Raw genomic sequence first — 17,708 nt, forward strand, 5'->3', positions numbered from 1 at the left:
CAGGCTAGGAGAGTGGGTAACAAAGTGACAGATGGAATACAATGTGGAAAAGTGAGGTTATAAACTTTGCTCGGAAGAATGGGGGCATAGACATTTTTCTAAATGAGAAAAGGCTTAGGAAATCAGACGTACAAAGGAACTTAGGAGTCCTCGTTCAAGTAATTGTTATAGTTGATGTGCATGTTCAGTCGGCAGTTAGGAAGGTAAATGCAATGTTAGCATTCATGCTGATAGGGCTAAAATACAAGAGCAGGGATGTACTTCTGAGACTGTATAAGGCTCTGGGCAGACCCCATTTGGAATACTGTGAACAGTTTTGGGCCCCATATCTAAGGAAGGATGCGCTGGCTTAGACAGGGTCCAGAGGAGGTTCACAAGAATGATCCCTGGAATGAAGAGCTTGTCATATGAGGAGTGGTTGAGGACTCTGGGTCTGTACTCGTTAGAGTTTAGAAGGATGAGGGGGGATCTTATTGAAATTTACAGAATACTGAGAGGGCTGGATAGAGCGGACGTGGGGAGGATGGTTGCACTAATAGAAAAACTAGAAGCAGAGGACACAATCTCAGACTGAAGGACAATCCTTCAAAGCAGAAATGAGGAGGAATTTCTTCAGCCAGAAGGTTGTGATTCTGTGGAACTCTTTGCCGCAGGAGGCTATGGAGACCAAATCACTGAGTGTCTTTAAAACAGATAGATAGGTTCTGGATTGATATGGGGATCAGGGGTTATGGGGAGAAGGCAGGAGAATGGGGATGAGAAACATATCAGTCATGATTGAATAGAGGAGCAGACTCGATGGTCCGAATGGCCTAATTCTGCTCCTATGTCTTATTCTTATGATTATATTATTTTTCCCGAATCAGGAGAAATTTTTAACATTATAGTTAGGATATCTGCAAAGTTCTCACCTACTTCCTTTAAAAGCCATCTGGTCCAAGGTATTTGTCATTCTTTCAAGCCATAATTTTTCATTATTAATATTTTGCTTATGTTAACTTTGATGAATTTCCATTGCCGATTCAATATTCATTTCCATAGGATACCTAGCGCGCTATCCTCTTCGACTGCAAATACTGATGCAAAGTAACTAATTTGTTACAATATAGAAGAGACCATTTGGAGCATTGTGTCTGCACCGGCTCTCTGAAGGTGCAATTTATCCAGTACCACTCCTCCACCTTAACTCCCGTAGCTCTGCAAATTCTTGTAGATGACAATCCCAGTCCCTCTTCAATGCTTCAGTTGAGCCTCCTTCCAGCGCATTCTCAGGCATTGTATTCCAGATCCTAACCCTCACTGCAAGAAAAAAAAATGTTTTCCCCTCGTATTGTCATTGCTTGCTTTGACAATAACCTTTAAATCTGTGTTCTCTTTGCGATCCTATTATTCAACATGTTCACCATTTCCTTATTTTCATTTACACTATCACTTACTGGTTTCAAGGGACTCACATTGCTCCGGGCCACCCTATCTTTCATTATATAATTGTAAAAAGTTTTTTTAAATTTTGATATCCCTGCAAACTTTTGTTTCATGTGCCTCTGTTAACTCTTAATAATTGTTCTGTCATCCATTATCATTGTATCTAACCCATTATTATTATTATTATTAGTCAGGATTTGTGCTTTCATTTCACATTTCTATGTGCTTTTTCTTTTAGTTTTTGCTTGCCTTTTTAGTCGTCCATGGCTGTTTACTTTTGGAATGCAGAATTATTGCCCTTTCTCACATTTTTGTTTGAACACCTCCAACTGATCTTCTGTTATTTTATCCAAGAACAGATTTGCTCAGTTTACAATGGACTGCCTATGTCTCAATGAATTGAAGTCTGCTTTACTTAAATCTGGAATCTCAGTAGCTTTTTCCATTTATCTCTTTCAAACACTATGTGAACTTGGTCATATTATGATTGTTCTAAGATAGAAATGAACAGTTAGGTTTTTAAGCTAGATCTAGTTTATTACTCATTAAAGCTATAGTTTATTACTCATTACTAAATCTAAAGTGGCAGGCCCTCTTGTTAGTTCTATGGCATATTGTTTGTGAAAGCTATCCTGAACACAGAAGAAACGTACTATCTTTCTGACATCAACTAATCCACTTATCGCAATCTACATGAAAGTTTAAAACTCCTCCATTTAAACAACTGTGCCTTTCCAGTATGCTTAATCTCTGCATTTATAAATTGAAAGCCTTCACAGCTGCTAACAGGCGACCAGTACACAACTCGCAAAACAGTCTTAAAGCCTTTTCTGTTTCCTAACTCTGTGCATAAAGTCTTCACTGCTTGCTTACCTCTCATTATATTCTTTCATCATTGAAGTGATTTCATTCTTAATCACCAAGGCTACTCATTTCCCACTACCATTATTCCTTTCTTTCCCATATACCTCATAACTTGGCATGTTTATATACACCTTGTAACTTGGCATATTTATATACACCTTGTAACCTGGCATATTCATAGAATCAAAGAATGGTTACAGCACAATATTTGGGGAAAGAAGGGTTCTTGGAAGCGCAAAAGGATTTTGGGCTACAGGTTCACAAAACCTTAAAGCAGCAACTCATACACATATGAAATAAGGTAATAGGTAGAGGTGTATAATATAAAAGTCAAAATGACGTGAATCTATATACAATGGACCAGATCTACCTGCCATTCAGTGCTGGTCCACACAAGCGTCTTCAAGCCATCGGTGGCCCCTGTGTGGTCAAGGATAGGACAGGCTGACCCCCAGAACATGGGCACTTTGACACTGCCAGGCTGGCCCCTTGGAACTGCCAAGGTTCCCAGATGGTACTGCCAAGCTGGAGGGAACACTGCCAGGGTGGGAGTGCAAGGGTGCCCAGGTGCCAAGAGTCAGGGCCTGAGGGGGGCCATGCCCATGAAAGGAGGGTGGAGGAGGGGTATGAAGAGTGGGGATGTCGGACAGGTAAGAAGGGGCCTTGGAGGTTGAGGGGGTTGACAGGTGCGGGTCCTGGAAGGATGTTCCTGTAAGGGGGTGCAAGGGGCCCGACAGGGCAGCCCAGAAACCATAGTGGGGTGTCCACACTGGGAGGGTGTGGGGTAATGCCCATATATATGGGGGTGACATTGCCCATGGGTGGAGAGACTACAAGTTCACTTCGAGATTGGGGCGCAGATTGGGGGCTCGAGCCCTGTGGAGCCGGTCTGGTCAGCAAGTTCTGCTCCCTAGTGATGAAAACAATTCTAAATGTGGGCTAAACCGGTGAGAAACTCCCCAAGGCTCAAAAAAGTGACTAAGTATGGTTAGGTAATGGTGAGGCATTCACCGGCAGAGCTGGCAGGAAACCCCTAGCAAAACCAGCCACAAATGACACTTTCCAATATCAAGTTCACATTTAGCACCCTCACCTCCTGAAAAAGAAGGTTGCAGGTTCATATCCTGCCTTAGAGTCATGAGCACATAATCTAGGTTGATATTTATGCACAATACTGAAGGAGTACTGCATTGTTGGAAGTGCTATCTTTTGGTTGAGGTCTGTCCCCTCAGGTGGACGTAAAAGAGCCCATGGCAGTATTTCCGAGATAAGGAGGGAATTCACTTAGTCGGTCAGGCCAATATTTATCCCTCAACTAATATCACCAAAAACAGATTTTCTGCATATAATCACATTGCTATTGTGGAACCTTACTGTGCACATATTTGCTGTCATGTTTCTGACATTCCAAGGATGCCAGTATATGAAGAATAGCAAATATGAAAAATCATTTTAGACAGTTTGCACCAAAAGAACGGGGTCAATGGGGTGGTTAGGTAGATTTGTTTGAAATAATAAAAAGATGGAACAGAGTAGATAAACTGTTTTCTCGTTGTTATGTGGTTAAGGACAAGGGCTCATGGAGAGAGAGTAGGAGAAATCTAATCCACAAATATTATGAAGCTATGGAATTCACGACCAGAATTGTGATTCAAATGAAGATAATGCCAACAATATTTTACATAGGTTCACCAGGGCACTTGTCCTCACAAATTTTCAAGCTCAGTTTGTCAAGGCCTGGGCTTGAAGAAACAGAACAATCATTTCCACTATTGAATGGCACTTTATGTCACAGTATCTGATTCCACTTCCTTCTAGTTTCAGATCAAGCCTTAATTTCAGACTCTTCCTACATTTACATCATAACTGCTTTGGTGATGTGAAACAAAATGACTGTACCAATAATAGGGTAATTTTACTTTTTTGGAGCAGAGATTGCTATCATCCCAATTGGCAGTTTAAAAAAATCTACGTGAGCAAAATTGGTCTTTGACAGTAGTGCAAAACAGGTGATAGCAAATTGGCAGCATGTTTTACATTCCACCTATATTTTCTCTTCCATTGCCATTGTAGAATTGAACCAGGATTGAGTTACAGATCTTCGCACTCTCATCAATCTGAGATTAAGCTTAAATCAGTGTTATAACAGTTTATTCTTTACAGCTTTAACTGCGCAACAGAGATTCCATCTAGCATAAGTTCAATGTTTTAGAATGCCTTGCCCGCCCAAAAACATCAGAATTTTATCTCCCTCAAGGCAAGTTGCCACAGCAAAGAGTGTATTGCTTATTTGCTTCATTCAAGATTTATTGAAGCAGAATATATTGTCCTCAATCGCATTTTGTTAATCGATTTACATAAAACAATACAAAAAATTTTTTTTTCTCTTAAATCCCCACAATGCAAACGTTTTAGACCAATGGTATGCTCAAGGCGAGTAAGTTGAAGATCTTAAAAAAAAAGAGCTTCAGAGTGGTCACATTGTCAAGAGTTATTTATATGGTATGTCCAGTAAGCAAAGTGGCAATCGTATCGGCATGCAGCAGCAAATAATTACCCTGCTTCAGATGGATATAAATGTTTGAAATATAATTTGTTGCCCATCTGTACCTTGATCCGTTCCATGGGTGTTAGCTGAGCTTTGATGTCTCACTTAAATGAGTTCATTATGAGACTCTTAATAACAAGTGTTCAGGATGCTTAACTTGGCTGGTGAGGTGGAGGCCTTTCTCCAAGCATTTTCCTATTTTAATTCAATGCTCTCGTTTTTTATGTACTTTTAGCCAGAGTTACTAGATAATGATCAGAAGTGGAACCTTTGGCCAATTTTCCTTTTCCTAATCAGGAGCGACTGAGGTCTGAATTAAGACATGCCTTACAACTGAGACTATCTAACTCAATACAAAGAAGAGATCAAACCTGGGAATTTAGCTGGCAGCCATATAATTGTAGATGTCTTGTTTAACACTGCACATTTATCAGCATGGCTATTATCTGGCATCAATATCATTGTGTACCATGCAAAGTTCAGGAATTGTGAGCCTCTGTAGTTGGGTTGTAATAACGTAACATTTGCATATTCCAGTTACAATATATATCATTTGCATAGTTATAAAATTAATCTGGATATATAATTCACTTTCTCCCCATTATTCATTTAATAATTTTCAGACCAAACTGCCATTTATTGCCCACCTTTTGAGCCACACAATGTGGAATATAAGGTCACTTCAGAAGCTAGTTAAGACTCAAGCATATTGGCCAAATTGAGGAAGAGTGACAGGCAGCCAAGCTTTCTTATTTTTTTTCCCCAACAGCTCAAGGTCATTTTTACTGATGTCAGTTTTTTGTTTCCAGATTCAAATTCTCAAACTGCTGGTATGGGATTTGAATTCTCATTGTCTGGATTAGTCTGGGCTTCTGGATTACCCGTCCAGTAACACAAGTTACCCGCACAAAAGTGTGCTCAAATGCATTTGTATAATATGACTGTCTATGTACCACATAAATGTTCACGGATTCATTACGTTTCCTTTTTATTTATGGCTCCTCACATTTTGCCAACTGTGATGCCCTTAACACCTCTACTCCAGTAAGTGGACAGGGGAATATCCTCTGGATGACTTCCATGACTGCTCTTGCTGTTAGTCTGTGACTGTCTGAAAAAAGTTGGGTTTCAGTGAGACATGGAAAAATCACTTTCCTCTTTTCTTCCCCCCATCATACAATAGAGGTGGTGATTCACTGTAGCAAAGTCTTCCACCTTGTCTCTATCTCAGAAGTATCAAATTAATTGAAGATAGGTGGGTTTTAATTATGGTGATTAGGTTGGGACCCCGAGTTTCCATGACATTTAAGCCCCAACTGTCGAAGCAAACAATAGCGATTTTCAACACTGGTGTTCTTTCACTGTTGTTATTCTTATGATGGTTTTGCCGTGGGAAGTCTAACTGCCACTGTTTGACGTCAATGCACGTGCTGCACTAAATAAAAATAAAGTGGAAAAACTAGTACAAGTACAAGATACCATAGTTTAGAATTTTTTTTCTAGATGCTGTATTCAATATATTTATTGTTATGATTTAAGACATTTACTATTTTATCAAATTCAGGCAGCATAAAATTCTAAAGGTTTAGTAAAGAAGCATTGTAATTTATTTATCTAGCTATTGCTTTTTCTGTTTGATCATATTGGCAGTTGAGCACTCTGTCAGACAAGTAGCACTTTGTATGGACAGCATGAGACAGGCACATGAGGATGTAGAGTACTAATAGACACACTCACATAATCTTGTGCAGAATTCTTTGACAGGTACTTTTTTTTTGTTCTTTGTCTCAACCCACAACCTGCCATAGATTTGTGACATGCTTTGTCGGAGATCAAACAAACTAGTGACACCTGATTACATTGTACAGGTTGTTTACAGTTGCATTCTGAAAAACTCCGAGACAAGACAGCATAGTTCACCTGAAGTAATTAAATTTGCACCTGGGTTACCAGTCCTAACAAGAATGCAGGGGATTTTGGATAACCATCCCCTTAAGCAGCATTTACTAGGCATTTTGTCAGGGACAAAAAGAGAGAAGCTTGCATATCGGCAAAGTGTGTTATTACTATCTGCCATTCAGGCTTGTCAGTTGTTCAACATCGGCAAGTATAATAGACTATCAGTATGAGAGAGATGGCGCAGGCCTTTAGCTCAATAGCCCACAGGGCACTAAACTACTTGGACAAACATTAGTTTGGTGCCTAGCTAAACTCTATATTTGTTTTTGTGAATTTATTTTTCTGGAAGTGCCTCAATAATGTCAAAATGTTGTTATATTTATCAGCTGTAGGTCTTATGATGATTTGTGGCCCCATAGTGCTAAAGTTGACCTGTCCCAATTGGCAGTCATGCTGTATTACACAGGTTAGATGAAGTAATTATTTCTAGCCCACTGACTACAAGCAAGATTAATAGTTTCTGAAAGCACTTTAATGGAAGTCTGACCCATCTGGCTCTAGTATTATTCCTTATTTACCACACTCTCATCTTGCTCACCTTTGGGCTATAGCATAGTGTTATTTATGTTTGTTTTGCCATCTGAAAGGTTAAAGGTCAGTTTTAATGAGCTAAATAAGGCTCTGCTTAAGATTGGAGAGTATGCTACCCGAAAGGGCAGTCCACAAAAATGGCAAGAGATTGGGTTTTTGGCTCTTTGGGTTTTGGGCACCAGGGTAGTAGCTATAATTTGATCTTAAAGAACTAGTTTCAGCAGTTTGGCTAATCATAGAGATTTTGATTGCTAACACTTTGTATTCCTCAGCATTCTATATTACATCAACATACTCACTACTGTGAATCACATTAAAAGTAAAAGTTCAATTGTCCTGTCATTCAGCTTCCAGTGTGCATTTCTTTCACTACAATTTGCAGTTCAGCCAGCTTTATATGCAGTGGTGTTTACACAACCATTCAGTTGAAAAAAATAACAACTCACTTTCACTTCTGGTAAGTTGCTCTTGGTCACACATTGGTTGTTGTTTAACTTTATTAAAGTTCTGGTTGAATTCATGCTCTGTTGGAGAAAGCTAGTTTGGGCTTCAAACCTCATGTGTTTTGGTAAAATGTGCATTCCTATACCATGTGTAGTTTATCTGTAGTTGGCATTAAAAATATGTCGCTGAGGTAATAACTGTGAAGCTCTTGTCAATATTTCTAAATGAAAAGAGCTGATCATAATTCTGGTTACCAAATCTGGGTGTACAGTGGCCAATTTTAAAACTTTCAAACGTAGTGATCATTTAATCTACATACCAAATGTAATGCACAAGTCAGCAAATGTAAATATCCTTTGGAAGAAACATACATATTTGACCATATTTTTAAATTATGGCAAACAAATCGGTTAGCAACAGGAATTGATTGTGTAATCATATACGTTTAACTCCAGAGATGCATATTAGTACGACAGAGTAGCAGCTACAGAAAAGCTTCAGATTCTCTGTTACCAGCTTTATGACATCCAGAGTGTGTTTAATAACATTCAAAGGTAAAATTAGTATTTGAGTGTATATTGTTATCTGTGTACGAGTGATATTTAATAATGCAATGTTTCAGACTATGCTGTAGAAGGAGTCTAAGAATAAGTTTTGGTTTTCAGAAACTTAATTTTTAAAAGTATATTTTATTGAAGCATTTGTAATTTTCACAATTTAACATATTGACATTTCTAAAACAACCGTGCGGATCGAAGCACAAAATGCCCCCTAAAATAACAACACACAATAAACCACGTACCCCACTTCTCCCGCCCTATCCCCAATTATCCGTATACTAAATTCCCTGTCCTTATTTAACATTACCATGCCTCCTATTTTCCTCCCCCCCCCCTCCCTTTTTTTCCTTTTCCCTCCCCCTTACTGCTGACGTTCAGTTATTGTTAAAGAAATCGATGAACGGCTACCAACTCTGGGCGAATCCCTGTATTGATCCTCTTAAAGCAAACTTGATTTTTTTCCAGACTGAGAAACTCTACCATATCGCTGACCCACACTCCTGATTTTATGGGTTCCAAGTCCCTCCATCTCAGCAAGATCTGTCTCCAGGCCACCAGGGAGGAGAAGGCCAGCATATCGGCCTCCCTCCCCCCCCCCTTTGCCCCCGGATCTTCTGACATCTCAAATATTGCTAATTCTGGACTCTGAGTTACCCTACCTTCCAGGACTTCCGACATAATATCTGCAAATCCCTGCCAGAATTCCCTCAGTTTTGGACATGCCCAAAACATATGAATATGGTTGGCCGGGCTACCCCCACACCGCCCACATCTGTCCTCCACCTCCTCGAAGAACCTACTCATCCGGGCTACCGTTATGTGGGCCCTGTGGACTACCTTGAACTGAATCAAGCTGAGTCTAGCACAGGACGGGGATGCATTTACCCTTTTCAAGGCTTTTTCCCACAGTTCAGTTTCCAGCTCTCCTCCCAACTCCTCTTCCCACTTCCTCTTCACCTCTCTTATAGGGGCCCCTTCCCACTCTAACAATTCTCTGTATATATCTGAAACCTTCCCACCTCCAACCTCTGTTTTTGACAGCACTTTATCCTGTAGTCCCCTCAGGGGAGGCGAGGAAAGCCTGGAACCTGCCTCCGTACAAAGTCCCGCACTTGAAGATACCGAAACCCGTTTCCTCCCAGCAAGTCAAACTCCTCCTCTAATGTCTCCAAGGTCGGGAAGCCCTCCTGGATGAATAGATAGAAACTTAATTTTAAATGTAAATTTGTTTTGATACCATGATGGTGGGGTGGAAGCTTGCAAAATCTTTATTAAAGCAAAGCAATTTGATTTGTAATGATTTTGCATTCACAAATATAATGTGTTGATTAAAGGGGCAATAGTTCTGCAAAACTCAAGCACCATCTTTAATTTTGGGCATATATGTTGCTCTTGTTAACATGCCCTTGAAAACATTTGGCCTGCCAGATAGAATGTGGGCCAGCTAACAAAGAAAATAATCACTGTGAATGAATGTTCAGGCAAAAACTTTTTCTATTGGGGTCAGTGTACAAGCCCCTATATAACTGTTTGCAGGGCTTGAAACATTAGATGATGAGATATAAACAGTCAGTCGAAAATGGTGAAGACTGTGCTTTAATTAGGAACAGATGAATTTGGTTGAGAGAAAAATGAGCACAGATGTTGCTGAAAGGTGGCAGAATTAATTGCTGTAGCAAGGACCTGTGTGCTCCTTTTTATAAATTAAGCCATTTTTCTTTTAATGATTAAGTCATACCTATGTTGTACAACAATCTGACCCCGATTTTGTGGTCAGCGAATAAAATGATGCCACTTGCTGATGACAAAGAAAACTGATTACAAAGATCTAGTGATCACTGTGGAATGGATTTCACCTTTCCTTTGTTGTCAAGTCAGAGGGACTTTATGACCTCCAGAAACAGTGATGTTATCATGCATGTTATCATCATTGGCAGCATCCAATCATTTTGAAGAATTCTCAGAGACAGTAAATCAGGAAGTAAAATGCACTGATTTACCACTCGCTTATTTAAAACATTTAAAGGAGCAAAATATAGATTGTGGCATATATATTAGAATCTGAAATCAACTCAAATAAATAAATATATATACGTATATACACATACCCACACACATGTATATTTAAATCTGTAATCTTTAACATGGTGGAAAAAATTGACATTACACAAACATAAAATATGTTTTCCTGGGCCAGCGAGGTTGCACAGCTGAAGTAATGAATTGGTACACTGCTTCAAAACCCATAACTCATTAACAAGGTGCAAATGTTTTGGCAGGAGGATGCTTAAATGCAACATTAGGGTGTAATAAGGGGAAGCTCTCGACAGTTCAGTTAATTCTAGAAGATTGCCGCCTGCAGGAGCCTCAACAACACACCCTGTGAAGGACCAGGATTTCCACATTCAACTACAATTTTGCAGATTCTAGAAGCTGCTGTCAATTTCACAGCATAATGATAATGAACAGTAACAGTTTTGCTGTCTTCACAACTACAAAATTTGGGCCATTATCTTCCTGTTGTTTTATTTCTTTCATTTCAATGGAGGAAAGAAAACTCTGGCAAGAATTCTTCAAGACTTTCACAGGATGGGACACAAGTTATACCAACCATATTGGCATTATGTGACAACCCTGCAGTGTATTTGTGCTTACTTCTCTCACCTCAAAGAAAGACAAATTTAGATGGTAATTGAAGTTTTTTTTTGTAATTAATTCAGCTGAAACAAATCCAAATCAGATGAGGTGCAGGGCAACACCCCCTCCTTGCCACAAATTAAGTTTTAAGCCCAGTGCACCAGTGTGATCTCTGAGTGGAACTTTTCTGTAAGTGTCAAATTTTGGACAGCTTTCTGCTCTAGAATCCCAAAAGTTGGCAGCTAAGGGAAATAAAATGTCCAATGCCACTGCATGCCTTTGCTCTTCTGACGTTATGTATTTCCCCACTCCCCATTGTCACACCTCCATCTCTCTCAGCCCTATACTTTGCAATATTTTCTCCAAACCTCTTTTTGTCTTGTTAGCCCCCTCCCCATTTGCTTACCTTCACCAATTTTATTTCCGAAGCTCAATTTTTTCTGGCTTTATTAGGCACTTCAGGAAATTGACTATTTTACAGCTGCTGTATAATTGACAATATTTTTTGAGGTCATTGCATTTATCCAGAGAATATAAGCATTCCAAAACTATATTTTGTTCTGTTTCAAAGATTTTGTCCTCCATGTTGCTATGATAACAATGCAAAACATCATTCACGCTTGTACGGTCTTAATACTTCTTGATCAGATTCGTCTTTCAGAAAAATATGTATACAACCCAGGGAACAGATAAACCAGTTGGTATAAGGTTCATTTATAAACTCAGGGTTTCACATTAAAAAGGGTTTAAGTGAGTCACTAGAGGGCACTGGAACAACATGGCCTGGTGTCATGCCTTCCACACTTCCTGAGCTTATCGAGTACTGGGCGTCAGGGATTCTGTTTTATTAGTGAGGGCACTGTGTAATATATTCATCTCCATTCAAGGCTGCCATTAAATGCCCAGAACATGCCCTTCTCACAGTTATGCCCTGTTAACTATACTGATTTGGTGTAATAATTAGCTGGATTTAAGCGGTAGTAACCAACACCTAAAATTTTCCCATTGTTTTGAGTACGTGATAGAGTGCACATTCTATGTAATAAATTAAGGAGGTCAGAAACCTCCACCCTATGCCTACAACACTATTTTCTGCATCATTGTTTTAAAAGGAATATATTAACTTCCTTTTATATCTGTGTTATGATTCCACAGCTTCAGTCTGTATGGACTGTAGTTCGCATTCTAAGACCGTGTCATGTTAATCTTTCATCATTGACGATGCTTTGAAAGGTAAACTTTAACCTGAAATATGATACCTATTTTAGTTTGCTTTTAAAGTTTCTTTCCATCCTGTAGATATAGACTAAGAGCAGTGCTCCATTTACTGAAGAAGGGAACAGTCAAATTTTACATACATAAGCAATTTTCTCTGTTAAGAGAACAGAAGCTCCCTACTTAGCACAACAAATGCTACAATTACTAACATTAAGTCACTGTGCTTTGTCTTATTTATCTACCAATACCTACATTTCTATTTGTTTTTACTTCTTAAAAATTAAACCAAATGTCCTTTTCATTTATAGTGATGTGCCACTAATTGGGAAAGGTTAAATCATTTCATTCTACTGTACCATATGCTTTGGGGAATAGAGGCTAATGGTTCAGCACTGTTCTTCCGATTATGTTGTTATTTTGCTCCCTTCATTGAGATGAAAAGAAGAATTTTAAATTTGGTTAACAAACTATACAAATATAATGTCAACAGGGCATTACTATATAATAATGCTTGAAGAAGTCACATTGAGCTGTAGTACAGAAATGTCAGAAACTGCGCAGTAGTTAAAATTTAATGCTTGGGCTCCTCATTGATACTCACTTTAGCGGGCAAGATGGCACAAACATTTGCTCTTAAAACCTATAGTTCCTGACACTGCCTATGGGACAGTCATGTGCTGCACTGAGCTTGTTTCCAAATGTTACTTGATGCAGTTTGCACTCAAGCATTTTGCCGTGGATTAGTATTTTACGTGTGGAATCAAGATCTTGGGATACAAAAATTACTATCCACAAAGGGCGGTAGAACACGGTTCATGATATTTAAACCTATTTATATGCTTCAAACCTATTTGGATGGTTTAACTGCATTAACTTCTCACCTTTTCAAACATTCTTTCGAAATATTTTCATTTTAATGACTGATTTTGACTTTGATGTTTGAAATTACTTTGCATGGTGCACATTAATGTCTGCAGTCTCTTGTCACATTCTTTAACCTGATGAGTGGTATTAGACATAGATTGGTAAGCATTTAATTTATGAAAGCACAATAGTAACGTAATGAGTACGATAATTATATTTGTTTTTTTTTCAAAATTAAGCTGCTGTACAATAAAGGTACAGTTTAACACATTATCCATAATAATGCGTATCCATAATATAAATATTAGTGAGAAAAAAATGCAAAATCTAAATAAGTGCAGGCAAATCTTATCATTCATGTTACATGGCTTGGAAATCATGTTTTCCAAACATTATTTCCAAACAATGAGTTTACAGTACTCATGACAAATGTTAAAAACTTGTTGTTAAATGAAACATTAATGAATTTGATCATTGCTAAATGTGTTTTGCGATGGCTGAAGCTTTCCTCCTTTATTCCTTGTTTCAACAAAAATGAATAATCTTTGAAATTGTAATTTCAGTTACTGTCTGAATAATTAGAAAAAATAATGAAATTTCCCTGTCCACTGGTCAAATGGGGATTAAACATCCCCATGCTTTTCTAATGTTTTAAAAATGAGAAATTGGCTTGGTGTTTTGAGGTTAGTCATTTTCCTAGTACAGGAAATACACCTGCTTCCAACATTTACAGAAGGCGCAAGGCTTCTGTTAGCAAAAGGAGTGCACCTGTTCTAAGAGGATGCACAAATGTGAAGGGAACTTGAAAATAGATTACACTGTCAAGACACTCAGAATGATGCCATGGTTTTATTGATTGAGTCTATTGGGGTGAGGCTCAGGGGCATACTACCAGCAAAAAGAGGTCTCGTAAAAATTATCTTTCATTTTAACTTCCTATTATCATTACTTAAAGTGTTAAATCACGTGTGACAAATCTAACACTGGACTGGGCAAGAGAATTGTCGGTACTTTTTCATTAACCTACAGCAAGATAGATGAATGATATTCCCTAAGGTTAAAACAACAATTAGCAGATCTTTAACATAAAAGAGGTATGTCTCAGAGTCGGGATGTTGAAACATTTTTCATATAAAACCAAATTGTTTTTTTAATGTAAATGAACTTTTATCCCATTTACACGGGTTAAACGTGATGCGCATATATGACAGGTTTGTGTGTGGGAACCAGAAACTGACGCTATTAATGAATGGGAATCAGCAAAGGTGTTATGCCATGGAACGCAATCTATTTAATGGCAATACAGAAAAAGATATAATGTGTTGTTCTCTAAGGCTATTGTTTATCTGTTGTTTGCTTGAATGTTATAAAAATGACCAGCATGACCCCACTGCACTTCCTTGAGCTGGATGGCTCTGCAGATTGTAACTCAACAATTCGCGAGCTTTGTGGACCTGTGCAGGCCTGAGGCTGTGCTATAGGATCAGATTTGTTCAGGTGTGCACTATCTGTTTAAGGTCCATTAAACACATTGTAGGAATTCTCTCTCTTTTTGCTTTTCAAAACAAACGCACAATGCAATGTTTATGTGTGATATATATATTGACTTCGCACTTAAACACAACGTACTCCCACAACTCTGTGCTTTTGACCTCCTGGGGAAGCTACATGTTGCAAGTTTAACCTACTGCTGCACAAGCTGCAATTTAAAAAAAACAATGTTTAGTTTTGTGCTAAAGTTCAAATATTGTGAGGGCAAGATGGCCTAGAGGCACATCAGGTTGCTGTAGCAACGTGTCTTGCCATAGAAAGGTAGGATGTGGACTCACTCCAGTGGACATGTTCACAAGTTCCACTTTGTGAATAGTCTGGATTATCCTTTTTCATGTACACACCAAAGCAGTCTTTTTGAGCAGTGCAATACATGATGCAGTACAGGAAATCATCAATGGCATGACAGGATCTAATAAAAGATAACTTTATTGATACCATCCCTTGCAATTTGAATCTAGAAAGACAGAATTTGATCAAAGCATGTGTACCATAGGAAGTACTAAGCTATTGTTACTCCAGTGAATATGTCAATAGGAAAAAGTGCAAATTAATTTGGATGTGGTGATAATATTGGAATCAATAGCTTAATTTTAGGGTCCCCTATTATCAGCAATGCATTGTAACAGTACCAGTTTCAAGCAGGAGAAGATTCCTGTTCCATCTAGCACACATGTATTCCCTTCGGGAAGGAGCTATCCAATTAATCCCACTCCCCTGCTCTTTCCCTTTAACCCTGTCCATGTTCCCCATTCAAATATATATCCTGTTCTCTTTCAAAAATTATTTTTGTTGCTTTCAAAACATCAAGAGAGGGAGACTACTATTGTTTGGAGAACATGGAATAAAACTACATTGCCACTTTTCTACAATGGTAACAGGAATCTTAATTTTAAAAAGGCTTTCTGTAAAACATTGCTATTATGAGGATGATCAAGGTAGTTTGATGATCAATGTAGTTTTTGGGCCTCTGAAGGATAAAGGAAGGATGTTTAAGGTGAGGGAATGGTAGAAACACGCAAGTGATTGTCTCACTCTTCACAAAAGAGGTGCAAGTTGGGATTGCAAAATCATCAGGTGGGTTAGTATAATTAGTGGAGGATATTATTAAAGGATATATGTTATGAAAGTGGATACACTCAAGTATAAGGTTGCTCAGTCATTGAATTATTGAGGGGTATAAGGGAAGAATTTTGAAGGCTCCAGAATAACATTTTCTAAAATTTGCAACGGAAATCATAAAGCAGTTGGAGAACAATGACTTGATTTGGTTCACTTGGCATTGATTTCATACAGGCAGTGCTTGATGTTTCTGGTAGAACAAAGACTTTGAACTCAGTCATGGCAGGAGACTCTCAGGAGGACAATGAAAAACGCTTGCGATTACCTCAAAGCATCCCAGAAGAGGTCAATTATCCCCTTGACTCATTGGAGTCCCTGGCTTGTGACCAACCAAAATAGAGAAGGTGCGTTCAGGAAAACACCAAATGCAGTGAGAGGCTCCATTGATAACACACACGGGTAAAGTCGAGACATCGGAGAGAGCACACAAACTTCCCAACAACTCATCTTCCCGAGCCTCCAAGCACGATCTGCCCCACATATGGCAGAGTCTGCAGATTGTGTGTTGAATTTCATGAGCCATCTCAGAACCCATTGAAACCAGAGTGGAAGCAAATCATCCTTGATCTCGAGGGACTGCTTAAAATGAAGAGACTACAGAAATTAGAAAGCAAATAGAGAAGACTAGAGGTGATTTGTGTAGATTTCCACAAAGAAATTGATGAAGTACCACATATAAAATGAATGTACATAGAATGAAGGGAATTTTGACATGGATAGATATTTCTATGCTCTAACAATAGGAATAGAAATAAAAATAACTTCCATAGACTGGAAATAAGTGGCAAATATTCCACAGGGGTCTGTGTTGAAGCCACTCTCACTTAGCTGGTAAAATGAGGGAATGTTAAAAAAATACTGGCACCACCCTTTGGGGATGTAGCAAATTGTGGCAAGCATTTTGAAAAACTATAAGAACATAGGTAAATAGGCTAGATGAATGGGCAGATTCTTCACTCAGTATTGAATAATATGGTGTCACATATTTGGGATATAATGATAAGAAAGAAGATTTTAAATGGATACAAGGCAGACAGATTTTGATGTGCAGTCACACAGGCTGATAGGTGATTGCACGAGTAAAATTGGTGTAAAATACAAAATTCAGGAAGTGATGTTGACTTTCTATAGCCTTAGGCTATATTTGGCTGCAGTTTTAACACTTCCTACCAGAAACACGATTAAAACAATGGAAATTTGCAAATTAGATTCACTAGGATGCTACCAGGGTTGAGAGGACTACATTTACTTTTTTTAAATTACTTTTTCTGAGTTACAAAGCCAGGGCTCAGAGTGTGGACAGGGGTGAATCCCTAATCCAGCTCCTTGCCTGCTCCAAAAACCAATTCAAACTCATGGTCCCCACAAGAGAGACATACCAGATCTGAGCCAAAAGGCAGAGCAGATACTACACTTGACCTTAGCCAAAAGGACGAGAAGCGATGAGGACTACATTTACAAAGAGTGACTTGAGATGTTGAGGCTTTTTCACCAGAAATGCGAAAAGTATTTACATTTCTTAAGGGTTATAATGGGACACGTGATTAGAGATTGATTTCACTAGGTTTATGATCCGCTGATGTTGATTGCAGGTATATCCCAAATCCCAGAAGGGAAACTTGGAACACTGGTTCTTAACAGCTTATTTTTGCAATTTAGAAAAGTGTGAGAAAATAGATAAACCGCATATGTTGTAAATTATTCAAATAACAATACGTTTGTTGAATTTTAAAGCACATAAGGCAACAGTAATAAACATTTGCAATTAACTACAATAATGGTTACCCAGAAAGTATATTTGAATATATCACTTAACTAATCTATCTACTTTACGAAACTCCGAGAATACATCTCCCCAAAGCAACATCCCTTGTTTTTTAACACCATGAACTAAATCCAGCAAATATTTGTGCACAAGACCTTTTGGGAAGCATTTCTTCTAACTTAAAATAGAACTTTTGGGGTCGAACACAATTTTCTTTTGC

General features: G+C 38.5%; 1 protein-coding gene and 1 non-coding gene across 7 annotated transcripts in view; one reads left to right on the forward strand and one right to left on the reverse strand.

Moving 5' to 3' along the window:
- Positions 1-17,708, forward strand: part of fto (FTO alpha-ketoglutarate dependent dioxygenase) — a 550,845-nt gene that overhangs the window by 62,331 nt on the left and 470,806 nt on the right. The window lies entirely within an intron of this gene.
- Positions 16,984-17,167, reverse strand: LOC119972045. The gene has a single exon (XR_005461977.1). It is a non-coding gene; the product is annotated as a U2 spliceosomal RNA (small nuclear RNA).

The sequence above is a fragment of the Scyliorhinus canicula genome, chromosome 9 (genome assembly GCF_902713615.1).
Source record: "Scyliorhinus canicula chromosome 9, sScyCan1.1, whole genome shotgun sequence".
NCBI classification, from domain to species: Eukaryota; Metazoa; Chordata; class Chondrichthyes; order Carcharhiniformes; family Scyliorhinidae; genus Scyliorhinus; species Scyliorhinus canicula.